The following is a 23,929-nucleotide window of genomic DNA, read 5'->3' as shown; positions in this document are numbered from 1 at the left end:
GAAGAATGCCATAGCACCACCTCAAATGATAAGGTAGAAAGAATTGCACTTTGGAATGCAAGATGAAGAAGGCTTGAACTCCTCAAAAGAAGTCATGTGTTGAGCACCACGTTTATTTGAGAGTATAGCTTGGCGGAACATAGCTTCGAGAGAACTCTTGAAGAACAATTGAAGAATGAAAGGAATCCTTGATAAACCACCATGTAACCTTCATGAAGAACTCCGGTAATAAAAGAATTATCAAACGAAAGGTAAGTTGAAAGGAACTCCGGAAAAAAAGATGAACAACTGAAACCGAGAATTTGATGAGCCTCCGGAATAAGGAGTTGAATATACTCGATGAAACAAGAATAAGAATTACATTATGCTTATCCTTCATCAATTAAATTGATGCCAAGCAACATATTTGGCAAACTACTTATTCTCGTAGAAAGGATTAAGATAGATATAGCGTCAACTTGGGAAAGTCTTCAATGAACCGCCGGTAGGATTGGAAAGAACAAATGAATTGATATGATAACGAAGGAAGGGAAATCTTTAATGAACCACCGTAAGAATTGAAAATGAATGAAGAAAAGATAAGGAAACACCGGGAAGAATTAGCAAATGAACGAAGATGCTTGCTAGGATTTAGATACAAGTGAACGAAGGGAGCCCGAGCTGATTTGGGGATACTTGAACGAAGCAACCGGTAAGATTTGGAGAACGAGAGCTACATGCTGAGAATGAATAATTCTGAGATGATGGGCTCCGTAGAATCAAACTGAAAAGACTCCTGAATTGCTCTGGAAGGATGAAAAGAATTGTCACAATTGAAACAATTATGAGAGGATGGAAACAAGCTAGAATCACGCCTCTCTAAGAGAACGGATAAGATATGGAGGAAAACCTCTGCTTCGGTCTTCAAAATTTGAGAATGACGATGAGAAACACCACCATGAATTATTTAGACACTCCGGAAGAATCAAAAGCGAAGAGGTTGAGCCAACGATGAAAAGAATTTGAAAGATCTTGGAGAAACCATCTGACTGATGATGAATCATTCTTATGTCAAACTTCGAAAAGAATTTGGGAGTAACTCCGGGAAAAAATAGAAGAGTCAGGTAAGATCCTGGAAAAAGACATATGGGTTAGGGCCCACTCAAAAGACACACCGTTGAACGATTTAAATGAGATATTGCGCCGGTTGAATTAAATGGCTTGAATAAGATAACAACCTCGAGATAGGTTTGAACAGATCTTGAATGAAAAGACGAGCCTTCTGAGATATCTTCAGCACTCCCGAACAAATGAATACAGAGAGGTGAACAGTTAAGAGAGTCTTCGGTAAGGACTTCGAACATGGAAAGCATGTGAACCAATGAAAAAGATATGATCAACACCGAAAGCTTGCATTGAATCCATCGGAGAAGAAAAGAATGAAGAATGACGAACTTGAAGCTTCCTTAGCATCCTCCTGAGAATCACCGAATAAGAACATTGATGGAAAAGAATGAAGAGACTTCACATCCATAAGATGGATACTTGATTAGAAATCCGATTCCTCGAAGAAAAGGGTGGGAGGGTGGGAAAAACAAAGACAACTTGGGACAGATGAAGCAAACACCGTTGAGAAGAACTGATAAATGATCTTGCTGATGTTGAAATGATCGGATCCACTTGAAGAGAAACACGCCGTTTGAAAAGGATTGACATGACAATCTCGATTATCAAGAATGATTAGTATTCACATAGGAGTATGAGAACACCATTTAGGAAAAGTATGGAATCAACACTTGACATTGAAGCAACTCGAATACCACAACTCAAAACAAAAACAAAGGATTGGCTTGCAAAATAAGCCAGAACAAACATATGATAGAGATTTCATCCGAAGTTTTCGTGGTGGGGCCCACACGGGCTCGATCATACATCATCATCATGTACAAGGCAGTGCACATGACATACGAAGCGTGCCCGAGTCAGCATAGCCAAGGACTCTTTAAGACACAACGAGACCACTGTAAAACCAACCGTGGATAGGTGGACCACTAGACGTCGAACCCCAATTTCATATCATACATCTGTCGGAAAGATATCCTAGGAGCTACTTGAATTCCCACTTATAAACTCCCAAAACTTTCCGGTTATGCAATCAGGTGTTGGGGATACAGGGGAAGCATAATATCTCACCCAAAACTAGCAAATCCTACATCCAGCTGTATCCATCCTTCAACACATAACCAAGAAACCTTCGGAAATCGTTTACCTCAACCTTCGAAAAGCATCCATTATACAAGTTATGGCAATACTCCTGAACTCCCGCCCCAGTACTGGGTGGCGTTGAGGTTATCTCACCAACAACTGCATAAAAGAGATTTTCGATGTCGGCGAAACTCAGGTATTCCAGAACTGCAACGATAAAATTGTGATGACAACACCTCAGAGCTCAACTCCCTGGGACACTGGCACAACCCCTAAATGTCAGGAGGCACCAAGAACAATGTTCTCGTCACAAAACCATCGGAACAATTCCAAGATACCCGCGTGATCCTTAAAAAAATTAGTGAAATTTGAGAAGAGAAGAGTCAAAACTCTACGTTAGGAGGCCTCACCAGAGCGACGAAGGGACTGAGGAGTAAAAAGAATCCTACTCTCCAATATATATAGTCTTATAAGACTCGAAACATTTTTCTAGACTCAACAACGCCAGCAATTCGATCAAGCAGGGGCTCCTAAGTCGGGGAAGGCTCTGATTACCAACTTGTAACACCCACGATGCGGCTATATCTCCCACGTATCGGAGCACAACTTAGAGGCATAACCGCATAGTAGGCATGTCGCAAGAGGGGTAATCTTTACACATCCCATGTACTAAAATAGAAAGGGATAAAGAGTTGGCTTACAATCGCCACTTCACACAATACATGAATATAGCATTACATCAACCAGATACAATCAAGGTCCGACTACGGAACCAAATAAAGAAAGACAACCCCTAATGCAAAAGATCCCCGATCGCCCCGACTGGGCTCCACTACTGATCAACTGGAAACGAAACAACACAACGGACGCGATCTTCATCGAGCTCCTCCTTGAGCTCGGTTGCGTCACCTGCACGGTATCATCGGCACCTGCAAACTGGTGTTGGAAGTAAACTGTGAGTCACGGGGACTCAGCAATCTCACACCCTCGCGATCAAGACTATTTAAGCTTATGGGTAGGAAAAGGTAGTGAGGTGGAGCTGTAGCAAGCACTAGCATATATGGTGGCTAACTTACGCAAATGAGAGCGAGAAGAGAAGCAAAGCACGATCGTGAACTAGAAGTGATCAAGAAGTGATCCTGAAACTACTTATGTTCAAGCATAACTCCAACACCGTGTCCACTTCCCGGACCCCGCCGAGAAGAGACCATCACGGCTACACACGCGGTTGATGCATTTTAATTAAGTTAAGTGTCAAGTTCTCTACAACCGGACATTAACAAATTCCCATCTGCCCATAACCGCGGGCACGACTTTCGAAAGTTCAAAACCCTGCAGGGGTGTCCCAACTTAGCCCATCACAAGCTCTCATGGTCAACGAAGGATATTCCTTCTCCCATGAAGACCCGATCAGGCTTGGAATCCCGGTTACAAGACATTTCAACAATGGTAAACAAGACTAGCAAAGCTGCCCGGATGTGCCGACAAATCCCGATAGGAGCTGCACATATCTCGTTCTCAGGGCACACCGGATGAGCGCTCCGTACATCTAAAACCAAACCTCGAGTTTCCCCGAGGAGGTGCTGCAAAGGAATCTAGTTTGGACCAACACTCAGAGGAGCACTGGCCCGGGGGGGTTAAAATAAAGATGACCCTCGGGCTCCGGAAACCCAAGGGAAAAAGGCTAGGTTGTTAGTGCAAATGTAAAACCAAGGTTGGGCCTTGCTGGAGGAGTTTTATTCAAGGCGAACTGTCAAGGGGTTCCCATTATAACCCAACCGCGTAAGGAACGCAAAATCAAGGAACATAACCCTGGTATGACGGAAACTAGGGCGGCAAGAGTGGAACAAAACACCAGGCATAAGGCCAAGCCTTCCACCCTTTACCAAGTATATATATGCATTAATTAAACAAGAGATATTGTGATATCCCAACAAATATCCATGTTCCAACATGGAACAAACTCCAATCTGCACCTGCAACTAGCAACGCTATAAGAGGGGCTAAGCAAAGTGGTAGCATAGCCAAACAACGGTTTGCTAGGACAAGGTGGGTTAGAGGCTTGGCATGACAATATGGGAGGCATGATATAGCAAGTGGTAGGTATCACATCATAGCAAAAGAGCGAGCAACTAGGAAGCAAAGATAGAAGTGATTTGGAGGGTATGGTCATCTTGCCTGTGATCCCGCAAGGAAGAAGAACGAGCCCATGAAGAAGACAAACAGACGAAGTCAACGGATCCTCACAAACGCGACGTTATCGAAACTAACCCGAAGAAGCAACTCCGGAAAGAAGCAAACAACATAGTAAACAACCATCACATAAGCATGACATGATGCACAACCAAGTATGATGCATGTCCGGTTTAAAGAGGCATGGCATGGCAAAATGCACAACCAACCCTACAAATTAAATGGAGCTCAATATGCAACGAGTTGCATATTGACGAAACACCACATCAATTATTTAGGTCTCTCCCGTTTAGGTACCCAACAATATTAAATGTTGTTAAGCATGGCAAGGGGGTGAAGCACAACAAAACTACCTATCTAGGCAAGTTTAAATGAGGCCGGAAACAACGAACAACAATTCCGGTAAATCCCTGTATGCATATTTTTGGTTTGGTATTGTTCTGCCCTAAAGCATGTTTTAGAGTTGTTAAACATGCAAAGTGAAGACACCATGTTAAACTAGGCATTTTTCTACCCCATTTACATATAAAGTTTATTTAAAATGGAGCTACGGTTATTAAGTTAGGAATTAAAGCATTTTAACATGGCAATAGGAAAAATTAATCAAACAACATTTTAAGCATTTCAAACAATAGATGAAAGTTGGAAGTTGTGAATCTAGACACAATTCTAAGCATTTTACATGTATAAATTATTTACATATGATGCACCATTCTAGAGTTATTAAATTGCATGAACATGAGGGTTTTTCTGCAAAGCTGCCAACTCTGGAAAATTAGCTAAATTCACAGACGCTGAAAAAAACATGAGCGGGCCGAAACTGGGGCGGACTAGCGCAGAACTGGTGGGTGGCTCACCATATGGGCTCGGCCCAAACTGTGGAGAGGCCTGGCAGGTTGGAGGAGAAGGTCGGGCCTTGGCAGTGGAGCGGCCGGCTGGGTAGCGAACTGGTCAACGCGAGCGACAGGGGCATGGCAAGGCGAAGCAGAGGCTGGGCGCTGGTCTTGGCGCGGCTGCTGGTCAACGCGGGGTCCGGAGGCGTCGGCCCCCTGGTTCGAAGCAGAGCGACGCAGTGGCTCGATGCAGAGGCTCGGCGGCATCGGGACTTGGCGCGACAGGTGAAGCAGAGGAGGTCGCGGGCGGGCGACGCAGCAGAGGGACTTGGCGGGGCGGCGTAGAGGCGTAGGGCTTTATGCACGACGGTGGCGCGGGGACTAGCTTGGTGGCCGGAGACGCGGATCCGGGCCAGTTCGGGTCGATGAGGCGAGGTAGCAGGCCGGCGTGGAAGAACTCAGGCGATGTAGGCATGGCGGCGACAGTCCTTGGCGAAGACGCAGGCATCGCGGTCGCTGGAGATGGGCCAGCTCGAGCAGCAGGCCTCGGGTGGCGTGGCTCGAGTCAATGCGAGGTGGGTGTGCTCATTCATGGTTCGACAGGGGCAGAGCTGCGGCATCATCAGGACTTCGCGGCGCCGGCGGCATGGACTTGAGGTGACGGCGGCGGTGGTGCTACGAGCCACCGGATCCGGCGAGGAGCAAGTCGGCAGAGGCGACAGCTGCGCTTGACGCTCGAGACGAACAGAAGGGGACGGGGTCGGCCTGGCGAGGAGGTCTTGGTGCGAATCCATGGGGGCGCTGGACGCGGGTGACGGGGCACAGGAGGTCCAGGAACAAAGTGAGTAGGCGAGGGCGGCCATGGCGTTCGACGATTGCGTTCGATTCCTGCGATAAGAAGCAGAGGAGGGGATTTGAGAGCTCCGGGAGAGAGAGAGATGATCAGAGGAGTGAGATGAAGGAGAGGGGCGCGGGACTGGCCTGGTGTTCATCCAGTGTGGAAACGGCCCCGTGCGATGGATCAAGGGAGGGTGCGCGGCGACGATGAGGTTCGCGACGGGGATGCCGGCGTGGAGAGGAGAGCTCGGGCGCTGCTGCTGATTGGGTGGCGCTGAAAACAAGGGAAGATGGCGGCGGTGGTTTGGGCAGGTGGGATCCCGATGTGGATTCGGTGGAGTGGCGGCGACGACGAGTGGATGGGACAAGATCCCTAGGTTTTAGGGTTTGGGTCTAAAGATGGACTAGGGTGTACATATATATGGGAAAAGTGAGGAATTGGATCATCCGATCAAAATCCGACGGTCAAGAATAGATAGGCAAGGAAAATCTAAATAAGAAATGGAGATGTTTGTAGATGTTTGGGGTTGATCCGGATCCAATGGTGACGACTGTCCGGGTCGGGTCCGGGACAGCTTTCGGACGTGCGCGTGAGGAGGGGCGCGGGCTGACAAGAGAGGCTAGATTGGGCCTGGTGGTAAGTAGTGGATTGTGTAGACGGTATAGGGAGGAAAGAGAGGGAAAGCCCGGCAACAGTTTTCGGAGTCCGAAAACGTCCGACGATTTGACCGACTATACTGGCGCTATAGTTATCCGTTGGGGCATCAAACGATCACCGAATGCGATGAAATTTGGCAGACGGCCTATCTACATTATACTAAGATAACACGCCAACTTTCAACCCATTCTGAGAACATTTTTTGGGCACTTATAAAATAATATTTTGGACGTGCCGCGGGCGCGTGCAAGTGTGGTTGGGTTCAGAACGGACAACGGACGAAACTGGGGGAACCCGGACGGATGCAAGTTTTGAAAACATCATGATGCAATGCACATGATGACAAGACAAGATGCAAAACGCAAGCGAATGACATGGCAACAACGGCGAATAACTGGAAGACACCTAGTGCATCGGTCTCGGGGCGTCACAGTTTGGATATCGGAAGTGTTCCGGGTGAAATCGGGATTTTACCGGAGTACCGGGAGGTTACCGGAACCCCTCGGGGACTTAATGGGCCTTAGTGGGCCTAGGTGGTAGAGAGGAGAGGCGGCTAGGGCTGGGCCGCGCGCCCGTCCCCCCCAGTTCGAATAGGACAAGGAGAGGGGGGTGGCGCCCCCCCTTCCTTCTTCTCCTCCACTCTTTCCCCCTCCCAAGTCCTAATCCAACTAGGAAAGGGGGGAGTCCTACTCCCACCGGGAGTAGGACTCCTCTTGGTGCGCCTCCTCCCTGGTCGGCCGCACCCCCCTTGCTCCTTTATATACAGGGGCATGGGGGGCACCCCAGAGACACAACAATTGATCTGTTTGATCTTTTAGCCGTGTGCGGTGCCCCCCTCCACCATAGTCCACCTCGATAATATTGTAGTGGTGCTTAGGCGAAGCCCTGCATTGGTAGAACATCAACATCGTCACCACGACGTCGTGCTGATGAAACTCTCCCTCAACACTTGGCTGGATCAGAGTTCGAGGGACGTCATCGGGCTGAACGTGTGTTGAACTCGGAGGTGCCGTACGTTCGGTACTTGATCGGTTGGATCGTGAAGACGTACGACTACATCAACCGCGTTGTGCTAACGCTTCCGCTTTCAGTCTACAAGGGTACGTAGACAACACTCTCCCCTCTTGTTGCTATGCATCACCATGATCTTGCGTGTGCGTAGGAAAATTTTGAAATTACTACGTTCCCCAACAGTGGTATCAGAGCCAGGTTTTATGCGTAGACGTCATATGCACGAGTAGAACACAAGTGAGTTGTAGGTGATATAAGTCATACTGCTTACCAGCATGTCATACTTTGGTTCGGCGGTATTGTTGGATGAAGCGGCCCGGACCGACATTACACGTTCGCTTACGCGAGACTGGTTTTATCGTCGTGCTATGCACACGGGTGACTAGCGGGTGTCAGTTTCTCCAACTTTAGTTGAATCGAGTGTGGCTACGCCCAGTCCTTGAGAAGGTTAAAACAACAATACCTTGACAAACTATCGTTGTGGTTTTGATGCGTAGGTAAGAACGGTTCTTGCTCAGCCCGTAGCAGCCATGTAAAACTTGCAACAACAAAGTAGAGGACGTCTAACTTGTTTTTGCAGGGCATGTTGTGATGTGATATGGTCAAGACGTGATGAGATATAAGTTGTTGTATAAGATGATCATGTTTTGTTGAAGTTACCGGCAACTGGCAGAAGCCTAATGGTTGTTTCTTTATTGCATAAGATGCAAGAGCCAAATAATTTCTTTACCTTATCGCTATGCGATAGCAATAGTTGCAAGAGCAATAGTTGGAGAGACGACCATGTGACGGCACATTGATATAGATCAAGATGATGGAGATCATGGTGTCATGCCGGTGACGATGGAAATCATGACGATGCTTTGGAGATGGAGATCAAAGGCACAAGATGATGATGGCCATATCATGTCACATATTTTGATTGCATGTGATGTTTATCTTTTATACACATGTTATTTTGCTTAGTTCGGCGGTAGCATTATAAGATGATCTCTCACTAAATTTCAAGATAAAAGTGTTCTCCCTGAGTATGCACCGTTGCCAAAGTTCGTCGTGCCCAAACACCACGTGATGATCGGGTGTGATAAGCTCTACGTCCATCTACAATGGGTGCAAGCCAGTTTTGCACACGCAGAATTCTCAGGTTAAACTTGACGAGCCTAGCATATGCAGATATGGCCTCGGAACACTGAGACCGAAAGGTCGAGCGTGAATCATATAGTAGATATGATCAACATAATGATGTTCACGATTGAAAGGTACTCCATTTCACGTGATGATTGGTTATGGTTTAGTTGATTTGGATCACGTGATCACTTAGATGATTAGAGGGATGTTTATCTAAGTGGGAGTTCTTAAGTAATATGATTAATTGAACTTTAATTTATCATGAACTTAGTCCTGGTAGTATTAGCATATCAGTAGCAATGATGCGGATTGGATCCGTGATCTGAGGATTATCCTCATTGCTGCACAGAAGAATTATGTCCTCGATGCACCGCTAGGTGACAGACCTATTGCAGGAGCAGATGCAGACATTCTGAACGTTTGGCTAGCTCAATATGATGACTACTTGATAGTTTAGTGCACCATGCTTAATGGTTTAGAATCGGGACTTCAAAGATGTTTTGAACGTCATGGAACATATGAGATGTTCCAGGAGTTGAAGTTAATATTTCAAGCAAATACCCGAGTTGAGAGATATGAAGTCTCCAACAAGTTCTATAGCTAAAAGAAGGAGGAGAATAGCTCAAGCAGTGAGCATGTGCTCAGATTGTCTGGGTACTACAATTGCTTGAATCAAGTGGGACTTAATCTTCCAGATAAAATAGTGATTGACAGAATTCTCTAGTCACCATCATTGAGGGAGTCCGGGATTAGGGGGTCTCCGGACAGCCGGACTATATCCTTTGGCCGTACTGTTGGACTATGAAGATACAAGATTGAATACTTCGTCCCGTGTTCGGATGGGGCTCTACTTGGCTTGGAAGGCAAGCTAGGCAATACGGATATGTATATCTCCTCCTTTGTAACCGACCATGTGTAACCCTAGCCCCTTCTGGTGTCTATATAAACCGGAGGGTTTTAGTCCGTAGGACAACATACAATCATACCATAGCTAGGTTCTAGGGTTTAGCCTCTTCGATCTCATGGTAGATCAACTCTTGTACTACTCATATTATCAAGAATAAATCAAGCAGGACGTAGGGTTTTACCTCCATCAAGAGGGCCTGAACCTGGGTAAAACATCATGTCCCCTGCCTCCTGTTACCATCCGCCTTAGACACACAGTTCGGGACCCCCTACCCGAGATCCGCCGGTTTTGACACCGACATTGGTGCTTTCATTGAGAGTTCCTCTGTGTCGTCATCATTAGGCTTGATGGCTCCTTCAATCATCGATAGCGATGCAGTTCAGGGTGATACTTTTCTCCCCGGGCAGATCTTTGTGTTCGGCGGCTTCGCACTGCGGGCCAACTCACTTGGCCATCTGGAGCAGATCTAGAGTTACGCTCCTGGCCACCAGGTTAGGTTTGGAAGCTTAAACTACACGGCCGATATCCGCGGAGACTTGATCTTCGACGGATTCGAGCCCCTGCCTAGTGCGCCGCACGGTCACAATGAGCATGATTTAGCTCTACCACCGGACAGTGTTCAAGCAACCACTCCGACCCTCAATTTGGAGCCAATTGCGCCATCCATGGACGGGTGGATAGACCCCGCCACGGAGGCCACACTCTCATCGGTGATCGATCCGAATATCGACCTTACCCTTCACGGGAGTCGTGACGCCGAACCACCGGATTCTTCCCCAGCCACGGACTCCGAACCGCCTGCGCCCGTGCCTATCAAATTCGAATGGGAGCCGATCATGGAGTTTACCTCCGCGGATATTTTTCAGCACTCGCCCTTCGGCGACATACTAAACTCATTAAGGTCCCTCTCCCTGTCAAGAGAGTCCGGGCCGAACTATGTTCGGTAGGATTGGGATGTGGATGATGAAGAAATTCGCCGCCCACCCACCACCCACTTAGTAGCCACTGTCAATGATTTGATCGACATGCTCAACTTCGACTCCGAAGACATCGATGGTATGGACGACGATGCAGGAGACGAACAGGAACCACTGCCCACAGGGCACTGGACGTCCACTTCATCATATGATTTATACATGGTGGACACACCCAAAGAAAACGACGACGAGGAACGGAAGGACGCAGCGAAGGGTTGTTCCCTCGAGAAGCAGTCAAAGCGGCGGCGTAAGCGCCGCTCCAAATCCTGCCTCGGCAGAAACAGCGGTCATATAGACCCAGCGATAGAGCAGGGTGAACCATCGCCCGACCAGGGCAACACGGAGAATCAAACCGAACAACCCGACCCCGTCGAAGATAACAGTCCGGACGACATCACACCGGACAGGCACCCAGAGCAACAGAATGCCCATCAAGGGCTGGTTGCCACTGCGAGGAGTCTGAAAAAGCAGAACCAAAGGCTCAGGGCTGCACAAGACACACTCAGAATCAGATGGAGTGAAGTACTCAACACTACAGCGAAGTACGGCAGTAATCGCCACACCAAAACGGCCATCCAGTCGGATAGACGACCTCGTGGCCAACATAGAACGGCAAACGACGCCGCACATAAGCCGGTACGCGATCCACATGAGGACTCGCATCAAAAGTACGACACAACCAGATCCATCTACGGGCCACGCAAGCACGCGACAGCATGCAATACAACACAACAAACATCCCAATACTATGGTACACCTAAATACAGGGGTACCGCACACCCCCTATGTTTCATCGATGAGGTGCTGGACCATGAATTTCCAGAGGGATTCAAACCCGTAAATAGAGGCGTACGATGGAACGATAGAACCTGGGGTCTGGATTGAGGACTACATCCTCCATATCCATATGGCTCGAGGAGACAATCTCCACACCATCAAGTACTTACCCCTCAAGCTCAAAGGGCCAGCTCGGCACTGGCTTAAAAGCCTCCCCGAAAACTCCATCGGAAGCTGGGAAGAGCTCGAAGATGCCTTTCGGGCAAATTTTCAAGGGACCTATGTCTGACCACCGGATCAGATGATTTAAGTCATACAACTCAACAGCCTAGAGAGTTAGCCCGAAAGCTTTGGAACAGGTTCCTCACTAAAAAGAACCAAATAGTCGACTGCCCGGACGCCGAAGCCTTAGCAGCTTTCAAGCACAGCGTTCAAGACGAATGGCTTGCCAGACACCTTGGCCAAGAAAAGCCGAGAACAATGGCAGCATTAACCAGCCTCATGACCCGCTTTTGCGCGGGCGAGGACAGCTGGTTAGCCCAATGCAGCACCAGTGACCCAAGTACATCCGAAGTCAGGGACGGAAACGGGAAATCACGACGCAGCAAAAACAAGCGCCGGAATAAAGAAGACAGCCCGAAGAGCACAGCTGTAAACGCCGGATTCAAAAGCTCTCGGCCAGGTCAGCAAAAGCTGCCCCCCAAAGGCAACAGAGACGAACTGTCCAGCCTAAACAAGAGTCTGGACCAAATATGTCAGATCCATAGCACCCCCGATAAACCTGCAAATCATACCCATAGAGAATGTTGGGTTTTCAAGCAGTCCGGCAAGCTCAACGCCGAACATAAGGGGCAGGATACACCAAGCAAAGACGAGGACGAGCCTCGCAAGCAAAGCACTGGGGAACAGAAGAAATTCCCACCAGAAGTCAAAACAGTCAACATGTTACACGTGATAAAGGGAAGAAACAAAGTGGCACGCCTAGAGCCACATGCCCCATGGCCTATCACCGCAGAGTTCTGCCACTGGTCGTCCCAACTGATCACTTTTGACCATCCGGATTACTCGGCAAGTATCCGGCGGGCAGGATGGGCTGCCTTGGTATTAGACCCAATAATTGACGGATACCACTTTACACGAGTCCTGATGGACGGCGGCAGCAGTTTAAACCTGATATATCAGGACACAGTCCGCAACATGGTGGTAAACCCAGCAAAAATTAGCCATAGCAATACTACCTTTAAAGGAGTAACGCCAGGCCCAGAAGCCCATTGCACGGGCTCCCCACTACTAGAGGTTATATCCGGCTTTCCCGATATCTTCCGTAGCGAACATTTAACGTTCCACATCACTCCGTTCCAAAGTGGCTATCAAGCACTACTCGGACGCGAAGCTTTCGCTACCGCATTACGCTTCCCTCATGCTTAAGATGCCCGGTCCACGTGGCATCATTACAGTAAATGGAAATATTGAGTGCTCCTTGCGCGCGGAAGACCGTGCGGCTGCCTTGGCAGCCGCACACTAAACGGCCTCGCCAACTAAAGCATCTGACAGATCGTTAAGACCACGGACACGGTTGGACGAGTCCGGTACTGCTATATGTAATTGATACAGGTTTGATGGCTATACCCCTATTACAATACAAGCGGCTCAACGCGCGCGCACAAGTGACAATCAGGCTCAACTTTACTCATATTGTTTATTTAGTATAACTTACCTTTTGCACGGCAACTTTTCAATTAAGTTCCTCTCTTTTTCAGATGACCATCGTGCTACACCCGTCCAGAATACGGCACAACGGAGACACAGGCGCAGACGTGCAGTAGGGACCCGTTCCAAGGATTCTTTTTAGATGAAGACCCTGCGTAAACCTTTTTTACTGTCTCTTGTTGATACACATCCCTTGGATTCTCAGTACAACTGAGAAGGATGCTAACGTATTGGCATGTGGCCACGTCAGAATATTGCACGTACCTGGACACCAGGGGCTTATTACAAAGGGCACTGTTTAGGCCTGGTTTACACCATAAAGACCGAATACCTTAGGGAGTGTTCGGCATCGCGAGTTTGGCCTTATATGCATCAGCTCCGAATCATGTCTTTGGTCAAATGTTGGGTTTTCCCGGCTCCTGTGTTTTGCTGCCTTACATTCCACTCTATCGGCTAAGGCGGCACCAGGAGAACTACTGCGATTCTACCCTGGTTCATCCGGACGAGCACCTCAGTAGAGAAAGCCGAAAACTGACTGTCATGATATAGCGTGAGACTGGTCAACCACTCGATGACCTATCGGAATCTTCGAGATTCCTCCACCTTAACAAACGGCCGTTTCCCGGCCAGGCACGTACGCACCCCGAATTCGGATGAGTGCGGAGCCACCAGGGGCTATATAGTAGCCCCACTGTCAAACTCCTCTGGCTAAGTGAAAGTGTTAAAACATTATAGTCTGGTTGCCTAGTTCGCTGCGCTATCACCTCCTTAATGGACCAAGCCGTTGGATCAAGTGTGAACATGTGTCTTCTGCGAACACCCCCGCATTGCATGCATGGGGGCTGAAGCCGACGACTGCAATCTTTCAGGTTATATACATATATACATAAACGGCCGCACAGGAGGCATCATAATACTTTCGGGCAAAAGTATAAATACAGCCTTGATAAACTTAATAAAACATTGTTTTTAAAATGGGAATACATGTCACTCAAACATAATATTCTTCGAGCACTGGGCCTCTATCGAACGAGTGCCTTCAAGAACTTCTTCAAAATAGTGCTTGGCAGCCACTCGGCCTATGGTCGAACCATGCGCCGCAACAGTGGTGGCATCCATCTCCGCCCAGTATGTTTTGACACGGGCAAGGGCCATCCGCGAGCCTTCTATGCACGCCAACCTCTTCATTGCATTAATGCGCGGCACCGCACCAGGGAACTGTTGCACCAAACTAAAATAGTTGTTCGGCTTTGGCCTTTCCGGCCACAGATGATCCACAACAGACCTCATGGCGAGTCCGAACAATCTATTCAGCTCCGCCCATTCGGCAAGCCGATCAGTCAATTGAAGCGGACGCTCTGGAACGTTAAATTGGGACCAGAATAGCTTGTCCACTTCACGATCTGTTTGATCTTGGAAGTATTCGGCCGCATCGACAGCACTCGCCGCCAAGTCCAGATATGCTTCCGCCGAACTCCACAGCCGGTCCAGAGGGGCATACCGAGGATCTCCAAACTTCCTCTGCAGCATAAAGGGTTTCCCAGCCGCGATATCCCCGTCCTGACGCAGCTCCTCCTTTTTCTCTCTCATCGCAGAGCGGGTGTCTTTGGTCGCCATCGTGGCCTTTTCCAGGTCCGTCGCCTTCCCCAGGTTTTCTTCTTCAAAAAGCTGGCAACGGTCGGCAGTATCTTTTAACTTTACAGCCATCTTGGCCATTTTCTTTTTGCTCTCGCAATGTGCGGCCTGTTCGGCCCTTAACTCTTCGGTCGCTTGCAAAGCAGCCACATTGCTACTCCTTGCTTGCTCCTTGCCTCGGGCAAGCTCCGCCTAAAGGGTCTCCATGGTGGCCGCTCCATCTGCAGTCACAACATATTAAAGATAGTGGCATCATGCTGCTCTTATTATGTGACGATCACCAGAAAGGCCACTCACCCTGTGCCTCGTCAAGCCGCTCGTTGACAAGCACGATGTCGGCATCTGCCGCATCCAGCTGCCGCTTTAGTTCGGCATACCCATCAGTCCGGCTAGCCACCGGAGCCTCCATCACCTGCACATAAAGGCAGTCTGGTTATTACCTGGGACTATGATCCTCTGTTTGCCGCCGTTTTCGACGACAACCAGAGTCTCAGGGGCTACTATCTACACAGGGCACATCTAAAAATGTGCGGTACTTTCAAAAATATACATCATTTCATGTACCTCAAAACCCGTCAGTAGACTCATAAAGGCTTCATGCAGCCCGCTTTCGGCGGACGAAATCCTTTCAATCACCGTACCCATCAATGCGCGGTGCTCTTCTGAGATAGCCGCCTTCTCCAGCAGATCCCTCCGTACATCCGATCGTGCACCAGCCGGTGCCGGACTCTTTTGATTGCTCTCTTCGAGAGCCGAATACTGAGGACTTCGGATGGCTATAGGATTACCTTCTTGCCTTGCCGGATCAAGAGAAGCCCTCTGCGATGACACCTCAGGGTCACCCGCTTCGTAAGGCGGTGTGGCAGGGGGAGGCGTTTCGCTCTCCATCATCTCCGGAAGAAGATCCCCCGAAGACGAGCTCAGCTGAGAAGGGCTAAGATCCGTACTGCAAGATAAATACTTCGGTTATTTTCCTCAGAAGTAAGGTAGGATATCTTCACTATTAAATACCTTTTGATTACTTACAGCTTGTTAGAGGGCTGATCCCTGCGCGGACATTGTGCGGCAAGAACACCCTTCGAGGCAGGACCCTCTGGCGGAGATTTCTTCTCCCGTTTGGAAACCTTGATTTCCGGATCTTCGGAGGTAGTCCTCTTCCTTCCCCGGGGAGAGAGAATGTCAGATTCTTCCCCTCTGTTATCCTCCTTCGCGGAGGCGCTCATTCCCTCGGTTGGAATAGTTAGCGATGGAGGCCCGCTTTCTCCCTCTTTATCCCCCCCTTCATCTTCCTTTGAGGGCACCGGACAAGGTGCTGGCTTGAGCATCTTTTCCAGCACTGGATTGTCCAAGCCTTCAGGAAGGGGGGCCGAACACCGGATCATCTTCGCCTTTGTTATCCAGTCCTGGTCAAAGAGCGATTCTTCATAATTGTGTCATGATAAATAAAAGAACGGTGTGTTCGGCCATGGGATTACTTACTTGGGCAGCGGTGCGGTTGCTGCTCAGGCCCACGTCCTCGGTAGTGTCCGGCCACTCAATTTGGGGTTCGAAGAACGATCTGTACATTTCCTCGTGCGTCATGCCGAGGAAATTCTGAATAGTGTGTGGTCCTTATGGGTTGAATTCCCACATATGGAGGGGCCGGCGTTTGCAAGGCTGGACTCGACGAACCAGCATGACTTGCATTACCATAACCAGACTAAAATCTCCCTCGAAGAGATCTCGGATACGGCTCTGCAGTATTGGCACGTCCTTGGCTGGACCCCAGCTCAGTCCCCTGCTAATCCATGACATCAGTTGTGGTGGAGGGCCCGAGCGAAAGGTGGGGCAGCTACCCACTTGGCACTTCGAGGAGCTGTGACGTAAAACCACTCCCGTTGCCACAATCCGGACACCTCTGGAAAGGAACCCTTTGGCCATGGAGCATCAGCAATTTTTCTTATTAAAGAACCTCCACACGCCGCGTACTGTCCCTCGACCATCTTCGGCTTCACATTGAAGGTCTTGAGCCACAAGCCGGAGTGAGGGGTAATGGGGAGGAAGGCCCCACAGACGACAATAAATGACAAGATGTGAAGAAGGGAGTCCGGGGCCAGATCGTGATAATCCAGCCCGTAATAGAACATAAGACCCCTGACGAAGGCATCCAGAGCGAGGCCTAGTCCTCGGAGGAAGTGGGAGACGAACACAACGCTCTCGTTGGGTTCGGGGGTAGGGACGACCTGCCCTCGGGCGGGCAGCCAATGCGAAATTTTGGCGGTCAGATATCTGGCCTCCCTCAACTTCTTGATGTCCTCCTCCGTGACGGCGGAAGACATCCACAGGCCTTGAAGGCTGGATCCGGACATGATTGAAGGTCGGGAGCACATGAACTTGGCTTTGGGTGTTAGAACTCGAGGCGGGGGAGGGATTCGATTGAGCACGGGAGGGAAAAAAGTAACAGCCTTGTCCCTTTATAAAGAGGGTCAATATCAAGCGTCCTCCTCGTGGTCGTTGTTGGGGAACGTAGCAGAATTTTTAAATTTTCTACACATCACCAAGATCAATATATGGAGTCATCTAGCAACGAGGGAGAGAGGAGTGCATCTACATACCCTTGTAGATCACGAGCGGAAGCGTTCGAGAGAACGGGGTTGATGGAGTCGTACTCGTCGTGATCCAAATCACCGAAGATCCTAGTGCCGAACGGACGGCACCTCCGCGTTCAACACACGTATGGAGCAAGGACGTCTCTCGTGCCTTGATCCAGCAAGGAGGAGGGAGAGGTTGAGGAAGAGGGCTCCAATAGCAGCACGACGGCGTGGTGGTGGTGAAGCTGCAGTACTCCGGCAGGGCTTCGCCAAGCTCTTATGGAGGAGGAGAGGTGTAGGGGAGGGGAGGGGCTGCGCCTTGGATGTTGTGTGCAGCCCTCCCCTCACCCCTCTATTTATAGGGGAAGGGGAAGGGGGCCGGCCCCCTCTAGATGAGATCTAGAGGGGGGCGACGGCCAAGGGGAGGGGGACTTGCCCCCCAAGTAAGGGGGCGCCCCCCTTAGGGTTCCCCCCCAACCCTAGGCGCATGGGCCCTAGGGGGGTGTGGCGCCCCAGCCCACTTGGGCTGGTTCCCTTCTCCATACAGCCCATAAGGCCCTCCGGAAGAGGTGGCCCCTCCCGGTGGACCCCCGGAACCCCTCCGGTGGCCCCGGTACAATACCGATATGCCTCCGAACCTTTCCGGCGATCGTATGACAACTTCCCATATATAAATCTTTACCTCCGGACCATTCCGGAACTCCTCGTGACGTCCGGGGTCTCATCCAAGACTCCGAACAACATTCGGTAATCACATACAAGTCTTCCTAACAACCCTAGCGTCACTGAACCTTAAGTGTGTAGACCCTACGGGTTCGGGAGACATGCAGACATGACCGAGACGACTCTCCGGTCAATAACCAACAGCGGGACCTAGATACCCATGTTGGCTCCCACAAGCTCTACGATGATGTCATCGGATGAACCACGATGTCGAGGATTCAATCAAACCGTATACAATTCCCTTTGTCAATCGGTACATTACTTGCCCGAGACTCGATCGTCGGTATCCCAATACCTTGTTCAGTCTCGTTACCGGCAAGTCACTTTACTCGTACCGTAATGCATGATCCCGTGATCAACCACTTTATCACATTGAGCTCATTATGATGATGCATTACCGAGTGGGCCCAGAGATACCTCTCCGTCATACGGAGTGACAAATCCCAGTCTCGATTCGTGCCAACCCAACAGACACTTTCGGAGATACCTGTAATGTACCTTTATAGTCACCCAGTTATGTTGTGACGTTTGGCACACCCAAGGCACTCCTACGGTGTCCGGGAGTTGCACAATCTCATGGTCTAAGGAAATGATACTTGACATTCAGAAAAGCTACAGCAAACGAACTACACGATCTTTGAGCTATGCTTAGGATTGGGTCTTGTCCATCACATCATTCTCCTAATGATGTGATCCCGTTATCAATGACATCCAATGTCCATAGTCAGGAAACCATGACTATCTTTTGATCAACGAGCTAGTCAACTAGAGGCTCACTAGGGACGTGTTGTGGTCTATGTATTCACACATGTATTACGATTTCCGGATAACACAATTATAGCATGAACAATAGACAATTATCATGAACAAAGAAATATAATAATAACCATTTTCTTATTGCCTCTAGGGTATATTTCCAACAGTCTCCCACTTGCACTAGAGTCAATATTCTAGTTACATTGTGATGAATCGAACACCCATGCAGTTCTGGTGTTGATCATGTTTTGCTCTAGGGAGAGGTTTAGTCAACGGATCTGCTACATTCAGGTCCGTATGTACTTTACAAATCTCTATGTCTCCATTTTGAATACTTTCACGAATGGAGTTGAAGCGACGCTTGATATGCCTGGTCTTCCTGTGAAACCTGGGCTCCTTGGCAAGGGCAATAGCTCCAGTGTTGTCACAGAAGAGAGTCATCGGGCCCGATGCATTGGATATGACTCCTAGGTCGGTAATGAACTCCTTCACCCAGACTGCTTCTTGTGCTGCCTCCGAGGCTGCCATGTACTCTGCTTCACATGTAGATCCCGCCACAATGCTTTGCTTGCAACTGCACCAGCTTACTGCCCCACCATTCAAAATATACACGTATCCGGTTTGTGACTTAGAGTCATCTAGATCTGTGTCGAAGCTAGCATCGACGTAACCCTTTACGACGAGCTCTTTGTCACCTCCATAAACGAGAAACATTTCCTTGGTCCTTTTCAGGTACTTCAGGATATTCTTGACCGATGTCCACTGTTCCATGCCGGGATTACTTTGGTACCTTCCTACAAAACTTACGGCAAGGTTTACATCAGGTTTGGTACACAGCATAGCATACATGATAGACCCTATGGCCGAGGCATAGGGGACGACACTCATCTTTTCTCTATCTTCTGCCGTGGTCGGGCATTGAGCCGTGCTCAATCTCGTACCTTGCAATACAGGCAAGAACCCCTTCTTTGAATGATCCATTTTGAACTTCTTCAATATCTTGTCAAGGTACGTACTCTGTGAAAGACCGATGAGGCGTCTCGATCTATCTCTATAGATCTTGATGCCTAATATATAAGAAGCTTCTCCAAGGTCCTTCATTGAAAAACACTTGTTCAAGTAGGCCTTTATGCTTTCCAAGAATTCTATATTATTTCCCATCAATAGTATGTCATCCACATACAATATGAGAAATGCTACAGAGCTCCCACTCACTTTCTTGTAAATGCAGGCTTCTCCATAAGTCTGCATAAACCCAAACACTTTGATCATCTCATCAAAACGAATGTTCCAACTCCGAGATGCTTGCACCAGCCCATAAATCGAGCGTTGGAGCTTGCATACCTTGTCAGCATTCTCAGGATCGACAAAACATTCCGGCTGCGTCATATACAATTCTTCCTTAAGGAAACCATTAAGGAATGTCGTTTTGACGTCCATTTGCCATAGCTCATAATCATAGAATGCGGCAATTGCTAACATGATTCGGACAGACTTCAGCTTCGCTACGGGTGAGAAAGTCTCATTGTAGTCAACCCCTTGAACTTGTCGATAACCCTTAGCGACAAGCCGAGCTTTATAGATGGTCACATTACCATCCGCGTCTGTCTTCTTCTTAAAGATCCATTTATTTTCTATGGCTCGCCGATCATCGGGCAAGTCAGTCAAAGTCCATACTTCATTTTCATACATGGATCCTATCTCAGATTTCATGGCTTCCAGCCATTTGTCGGAATCCGGGCCCGCCATCGCTTCTTCATAGTTCGAAGGTTCACCGTTGTCTAACAACATTATTTCCAAGACAGGGTTGCCGTACCACTCTGGTGCGGAACGTGTTCTCGTGGACCTACGAAGTTCAGTAGCAACTTGATATGAAGTTCATGATCATCATCATTAACTTCCTCTCTAGTCGGTGCAGGCACTTCAGGAACATTTTCTTGAGCTGCGCCACTTACCGGTTCAAGAGGCAATACTTCATCAAGTTCTACTTTCCTCCCACTTATTTCTTTTGAGAGAAACTCTTTCTCTAGAAAGGACCCATTCTTGGCAACAAAGATCTTGCCTTCGGATCTGAGGTAGAAGGTATACCCAACAGTTTCTTTAGGGTATCCTATGAAGACGCATTTTTCTGATTTGGGTTCGAGCTTTTTAGGTTGAAGTTTCTTGACATAAGCATTGCATCCCCAAACTTTTAGAAACAACAACTTAGGTTTCTTCCCAAACCATAATTCATATGGTGTTGTCTCAATGGATTTTGACGGAGCCCTATTTAAAGTGAATGCGGCAGTCTCTAAAGCATAGCCCCAAAACGACATCGGTAAATCGGTAAGAGACATCATAGATCGCACCATATCTAATAGAGTGCGATTACGACGTTCAGACACACCATTACGCTGAGGTGTTCCAGGCGGCGTGAGTTGTGAAACTATTCCACATTTTCTTAAGTGTGTGCCAAATTCGTGACTCAGGTATTCTCCCCGCGATCTGATCGCAAGAAATTGATTTTCCTGTCACGTTGATTCTCAACCTCACTCTGAAATTCCTTGAACTTTTCAAAGGTCTCATACTTGTGTTTCATTAAGTAGACATACCCATATCTACTCAAGTCATCAGTGAGGGTGAGAACATAATGATAGCCACCGCGAGCGTCAACAGTCATTGGACCGCACACATCAGTATGTATGATTTCCAATAAGTTGGTTGCTCGCTCCATTGTTCCTGAGAACAGAGTCTTGGTCATTTTACCTATGAGGCATGGTTTGCACGTGTTAAATGATTCGTAATCAAGAGACTCTAAAAGTCCATCTGCATGGAGCTTCTTCATGCGTTTGACACCCATGTGACCAAGACGGCACTGCCACAAGTATGTGGGACTATCATTATCAACCTTACATCTTTTGGTATTCACACTATGAATATGTGTAGCATTACGCTCAAGATTCATTAAGAATAAACCATTCACCATCGGAGCATGACCATAAAACATATCTCTCATATAAATAGAACAACAATTATTCTCGGATTTAAATGAGTATCCATCTCGAATTAAACGAGATCCTGATACAATGTTCATGCTCAAAGCTGGCACTAAATAACAATTATTGAGGTTTAAAACTAATCCCGTAGGTAAATGTAGAGGTAGCGTGCCGACGGCGATCACATCGACCTTGGAACCATTCCCGACGCGCATCGTCACCTCGTCCTTCGCTAGTCTCCGCTTATTCCGCAGCTCCTGCTTCGAGTTACAAATGTGAGCAACCGCACCGGTATCAAATACCCAGGAGCTACTACGAGTACTGGTAAGGTACACATCAATTACATGTATATCACATATACCTTTAGTGTTGCCGGCCTTCTTGTCCGCTAAGTATTTGGGGCAGTTCCGCTTCCACTGACCACTTCCCTTGCAATAAAAACACTCAGTCTCGGGCTTGGGTCCATTCTTTGGCTTCTTCCCGGCAGCTTGCTTACCGGGCGCGGCAACTCCCTTGCCGTCCTTCTTGAAGTTCTTCTTACCCTTGCCTTTCTTGAACTTAGTGGTTTTATTCACCATCAACACTTGATGTTCCATTTTGACTTCTACCTCTGCTGATTTCAGCATTGAATATACCTCAGGAATGGCCTTTTCCATCCCCTGCATATTGAAGTTCATCACAAAGCTCTTGTAGCTCGGTGGAAGCGACTGAAGGATTCTGTCAATGACCGCGTTATCCGGGAGATTAACTCCCAGCTGAGTCAAGCGGTTATGCAACCCAGACATTTTGAGTATGTGCTCACTGACAGAACTATTTTCCTCCATCTTAGAGCTGAAGAACTTGTCGGAGACTTCATATCTCTCGACCCGGGCATGAGCTTGAAAAACCATTTTCAGCTGAACATCTCATATGCTCCATGTCTCTCAAAACGCTTTTGGAGCCCCGGTTCTAAGCTCTAAAGCATGCCGCACTGAACGAGGGAGTAATCATCAGCACGTGTCTGCCAAGCGTTCATAACGTCTTGGTTCTATGGGACGGGTGCGTCACCTAGCGGTGCTTCTAGGACATAATCTTTCTTGCCAGCTATGAGGATGATCCTCAGGTTCCAGACCCAGTCCGTATAGTTGCTGCCATCGTCTTTCAGCTTGGTTTTCTCTAGGAACGCGTTGAAGTTGAGGACAACGTGGGCCATTAGATCTAGAAGACATATTGTAAAGATTTAGACTAAGTTCATGATAATTAAGTTCATATAATCAAATTATTCAATGAACTCCCACTCAGATAGACATCCCTCCAGTCATCTAAGTATAACATGATCCGAGTTAAATAGGCCGTGTCCGATCATCACGTGGGACGGACTAGTCAACATCGGTGAACATCTTGATGTTGACTGTATCTTCTATACGACTCATGCTCGACCTTTCGGTCTTCTGTGTTCCGAGGCCATGTCTGTACATGCTAGGATCGTCAAGTCAACCTAAGTGTATTGCTTGTGTAAATCTGGCTTACACCCGTTGTATTCGAACGTTAGAATCTATCACACCCGATCATCACGTGGTGCTTCGAAACAAAGAACCTTCGCAATGGTGCACAGTTAGGGGGAACACTTTCTTGAAATTATTACGAGGGATCATCTTATTTAAGCTACCGTCGTTCTAAGCAAATAAGATGTAGAACATGATAAACATCACATGCAATCAAACAGTGACATGATATGGCCAATATCATTTGCACCTTTTGATCTCCATCTTCGGGGCTCCATGATCATCGTTGTCACCGGCATGACACCATGATCTCCATCATCATGATCTCCATCATCGTGTCTTCTTGAAGTTGTCTCGTCATCTATTACTTCTACTACTATGGCTAACGCTTTCGCAATAAAGTAAAGTAATTACATGACGTTTATGTTGACATGCAGGTCATAAATAAATAAAGACAACTCCTATGGCTCCTGTCGGTTGTCATACTCATCGACATGCAAGTCGTGATTCCTATTACAAGAACATGATCATCTCATACATCACATATATCATTCATCACATCCTTTGGCCA

This window comes from Triticum urartu, chromosome 7A (assembly GCF_056163025.1).
Source record: "Triticum urartu cultivar PI428250 chromosome 7A, HENAU_Tu73, whole genome shotgun sequence".
NCBI classification, from domain to species: Eukaryota; Viridiplantae; Streptophyta; class Magnoliopsida; order Poales; family Poaceae; genus Triticum; species Triticum urartu.
Note: the sequence above shows the minus strand (reverse complement) of the source record.